Genomic DNA, 5436 nt, shown 5'->3' with positions numbered 1-5436 from the left:
AGATTTTTGCAATTTACAAACCAAACCTGGTTGTGACACAGCCAAACCGGGTGGTATCTTCATATAAACTTCTTTGTCCAAATCTCCATGAAGGAAGGCAGTGTTGACATCCAGCTGTTTCAAATGCCATTTCTTTGCCGCTGCTAATGCTAACATTACTCGTAGGGTAGTCATTTTGACAACTGGACTAAAAGTATCACCATAATCTACTCCTTGCACTTGAGTGAATCCTTTTGCAACTAGCCTCGCTTTGTGCCTTTCTATGGTGCCATCGGGATTGAATTTTACCCGAAAAACCCATTTGCAACCCACAGCCTTCTTGTCTTTTGGGAGTTCAGTGAGACACCAAGTTCTGTTCTGATCTAGAGCTGTCAATTCATCTTGTATTGCCTTTCTCCAACATTCATGTGTAGCCGCTTCCTCATAAGTGCTAGGTTCTTGATTTGAGGTGATGGTTAGAGAAAGTGACTTATATTTCGGGGTTAGTTTATCATATGACAAGTGTTGTGAGATAGGATATAAAGAGTTAGAGTTGGAAACATTGCTAGAGTGAGCTGTGTGAGTTGTCAAACAATGATAGTTCTTCAAATAAGCAGGCGGTTTCTTGACTCTTTCAGACTTTCTAGTAATGCAGTCATGTGTGATGTCAGAGTGTTGTGATGCAGGTGCATTATCAGTGTGTAGTGTGGTAATGGTTGCAATGGTGTGTGAGGAAATTGGTGAGTGCATTGAGCTTGAGAAATGTTCATTTGAATCTATGAGTGTGGTATGTGTGGGTGATTGCAAATGATGTGTGGATGGTGTATCATATTGAAAAAGATCAATGCATTGTGGAGTACGAATGGGCACTACAGAAATGTCAGTGCTAGTGGAATGTAAAAATGGAAAATGAGTTTCATAAAAAATTACATTTCTGGATATGAAAATTTCCTTTGATTTTAAATCAATAAGTCGAAAACCCTTTGTTCCTAATTTAAAACCAAGAAAAGCTGTTTTTCTGGCTCTTGGGTCTAATTTTGTTCTTGAATTTGTTAATGTGGAGGCATATGCAAGAGAACCAAATACTCTTAAATATGAAAGGTCAGGTAAGTTGCCATACAAAAGCTTATAAGGACTAGCATTATTCAGGTTAGTGCTGGGCAGCCTATTAATTAGGTGAATGGCGTGAGCAACTGCGTATTGCCAAAAACAATGTGGAATTCCTGATTGAAATAGCAGTGCTCTAGCAACACCTAAAATATGCTGGTGTTTTCTCTCTACAATCCCGTTTTGCTCTGGTGTTTCTACACAAGAAGTTTGGTGTAAAATTCCAGTTGATGCAAAAAAGGATTTTAGAGTGAATTCTGGCCCATTGTCGGTCCTTATACACTTAACTTGTTTTTCAAAATGTACTCTGACAAAATTCACAAAATTAATAACCAATTGTGATGCTTCAGATTTGGTTTTCATAAAAAAAATCCAAGTGAATTTGCTCTTACCATCCACCACAGTCAAAAAATACCTATGTCCTTCATTGGAAGGGACAGAAATAGGACCCCAGATATCCATATGAACTAAATCAAAACAATCTTTTATTTTAGTTGTACTAAGATTAAAAGATAATTTCTTTTGTTTTGCAAAATGACATGAATCACAAGGAAATTTTGAAGCAATACTATCTATAAAAGGATAATACTTCTTCAGAAAAATCAATTTATGCATGGGTATGTGTCCTAATCTAAGATGCCAAATGTTGTTGTACTCACTGTGTGAAGGTGTGGTGGGATGAGTAGTAGGAGTAGTTACCGCCAATGAAGCTTGCTTTGTTGGAAGAGGGGGAAAATGAGAGAATTCTGGTTCTCTACTCATTGTATATAACCCTTCTATACACTCAGTAATGCCAATCATTTTTGGTTGCTCTCCACGCTCACCGCACCATGAAGAAAATCTCATGCCCTAAGCTGTTCAAGCTGTGATGTTGATGGTTTGATGAATCAGAAGGGATTAAGAGAGGGAGAGAGATAGGTTCTTCTCATTATTGGAGAGAATGAAAAATCCCCCTTAGAAAATATTTGTTGAGTTATTACACCTTATATACTATGTACTTTTTTTTTATGTACTCTCACTAAAAAATAATTACAATGGTAAACTTATTATTGATAAAGAAATAATCTAGGTAACATTAATGAATGCCCAAATAGTAAATACACTAGATAAGAAAACAAAAACAAGAAACTTTAGTCATATCAATGTAGACAAAATTTAAAAAATGTATATTATATTTTCTATTATAACATATTAGTTTTAGAAAAAAATTATATGCACACCAAAAGTTAATTACTATAAATTTATATAAAAATATATATGTTGTCAATTATTTTTAAAAATATTTAATTTTGTACTATTGATTAATTTAATGAGTGATTTTAGTATATATGTAGGATACTTATTATTTATAACATCTCTAAAAAAAAATATTAGAGGCCAACATTTTTATTAGTATTAGTCAATATTTAGTCAACATCTTATTTATATACTATTAGAATTTACAATTTAAAATTTAGAATCTGAAATTTAATATTTGAAATTTAGAGTATTCATTAAGTATTAACTAAAAGATAATAAATTTTGTTGATTACTTAGTATTTTTTTTTATGTGGACAACCTATTATATGTGTGTGTTTTTTTTTTTTCCAATCTCTATCAAAAGTAACAGATGCCCAAAGGAATCATACAAAACGGGGATCACCCAACTCCACCAAGGTCCAAGGCCACCACCCAAAGGGTATGACAGAAGAAACCAATAAATAACTATTCTTAAGGAGAAGAAATAGCTCTAGAACATTTTTATGTTGTGACTTTACTTGTGTAAATTGGTATGTCTTTGGACTATGACTTAATGAGACATATGCAGTGTTTACGAAAATTGAAAGAAGTTTGTTGGGCAGGAAGAACATCATCCTTATTTGGAGTCGTATGGATGTGAATGTTCGCTGTCACCATATTGAATATTTGTTCATGAAATTAATTAACGACGTCTTGTTATTCGATCGGTAGGCGTTGTGTTGTTGATGTTTTCTTCACTAGACCAATTAGTTCATTAATCCAATACACAATAATAATAATAATAATAATAATAATAATAATAATAATAATAATAATAATAATAATAATAATATTTGAGAAAATTTAGGAACTAATACTTTTATTAAAATTTGGTCAGTATTTAGCCAACAAAAAAAAATAAGTAATTCTATATTATTAGATATAATTTTACATCATTAAAAATATTATTAATGACTAATTAATGGTTACAAATTACAAAATATACTTCTTCACTAATAATTAAAGGGTCACATGCATGAAAATTGAAAGGAATTTTGCATAAAAAATTTCAAATCTAACTAATATAAATTATTTTTTAATAACTTGTTTAATAGGCTCCTAGCTAATAGCTATATGCGTTTGTCGTGTTGCCGCCTCACATCTCTATGATTTGCTGTTGGCGAAGCTTAACGAGTCTCATCATTCATCAACAAGGTTCACTACCTTTTAATTATTGGCTTGCAATTGGAAATTATAAAAACAAGTCTCTTTTTAGTGAATAATGAATTATGGACGTAAGTTTATACCACTTTTGTTCTATTTGTATTTTTCAAAATTCAAAAATACCTTTTTTTTTTCGTTTTCGCTTTTTATTTAACTTCTTTAAAATAGAAGGTAGGGTAGATAAACAAAAACAAGATAATATATCATTTTTTTAAAAGAAATTCCAATAATTGAAGCAGGGACAGAGCTACATATAACAAAACGGGACAATGACCCTTCCTAAACTTCAAATTTTTTTTATAATAAATTTTATTTTAGCCTTTTTTAAAAATTTTATTTCTCTTTTTTTTATTACAAGATTAATTTTTGTCCCTTCTCTCAACTTCAACCTAGCTTTGCCATGATGAATTGAAGCGTATAAACGTCCGGTAAGGTGATAATGATTAAGCATTTGTTTTCACTGGCCAAAAGAGGTTTTATATATAATAATATTACATAAAAGATATCAGTTCATCACTAGTTAACTCTTCACTTATTTTTTACTGAAAGTGTTAGTTGTTTAGGATTCTCTTATATTATAATTTTAAGTTTAAATATTACACCCAATTTTCAGATCAAATTTTTATGTAATTACTGTAATTATAAGGGTAAATAAAAAGTTATAAAGAACACTTCTATTTGGAACGAAGAGCTATAAGAAAACATAGAAAAACAACTTGTTATACAGTGGAGAATGGATAAGCATACATGGGTGTCGTGGTGTAAATACAAATTGTAATCCAATAAAAAAATAAAAATAAAAATAAAAAAGCAGATCATTTTGTAACTTGTCTACCTAATATTATCACACCAAGTATGTGCAAAATTACTTTACATTTATTTAAAGATTTTCAAAAATCAAACAAAACCGATGATATATAATTGCATTAATCAAATTTCTTTGATAAAAATTGTTCTTTCTCAAACCCTAACTCAACTAATAATCTATTATGCTGATGGTGGATTGGTGGTCTTGGTAGGAACGGATCTAGAAAAGTTGAAAAGGTGGGTGGCAACGTTGATACATAATATTTTTCTTTTTATCTAATACACTTAAAAGAAAAGGAAACTAGAAATTAAAAAAAAAACATCTTTCCAAAATTAAGGCTGTGTTTGTTTATAAAAATAAAATACTGAGATACAAAATCGTGTTTGATAAATGAGACATGAATAATAGAAACATTGTATCTAAAAATATTGAATTAGTGTATTTTGTATTCATCCAAGAAGGACATAAAAATACTAACAAAGAACACAACCTATTTTTTATTTTTTTTCATTATTCTTATTAATTTTTTATAATTATATTTTTTATTATTATATTTTTTTTTCAAATTTTTTAAATAAAAAAAATAAAAAAAATCAAATTTTCATAATTTATTCTATTTTATCATCAAACAAAATACAAAAACACTAAATTTTGTGTCTCTATTCTTTATGTCTAGTTCTCAATATTTTATCAAAAACAAACGCACCCTAATTTCTGCAACAAATATTTTCCGGCACAATCTATTCATAAAAGCTCATTGAATTGTCATTATATAATTAATTAAGTATTAAAAAATATAATATATAAAAAGGTCATCAAGAGCTAGATAAACTAATTCTAACCATGTTTTGTGATGAGCATGCTACAAAAATTGATACAAACTAATGCGGCAACCACCAAAAGTAATATATAATATTTGTACAGGACACATATATACATTATTATAAGGCATAGTCGGTGTTATATATATATATATAGCAGAGGTGGATGTTGATCATCATGTTCACTATATACTCAACTTTTGAGCCAAAAGTATTTATCTTATTAATTACTTGAATTTCTTTTTGTAGCAAATAGTGATAATGAAGAAGCAAGGAAAA

This window comes from Arachis duranensis, chromosome 4 (genome assembly GCF_000817695.3).
Source record: "Arachis duranensis cultivar V14167 chromosome 4, aradu.V14167.gnm2.J7QH, whole genome shotgun sequence".
Lineage (NCBI taxonomy): Eukaryota > Viridiplantae > Streptophyta > Magnoliopsida > Fabales > Fabaceae > Arachis > Arachis duranensis.
This window is presented reverse-complemented; position numbering follows the sequence as displayed.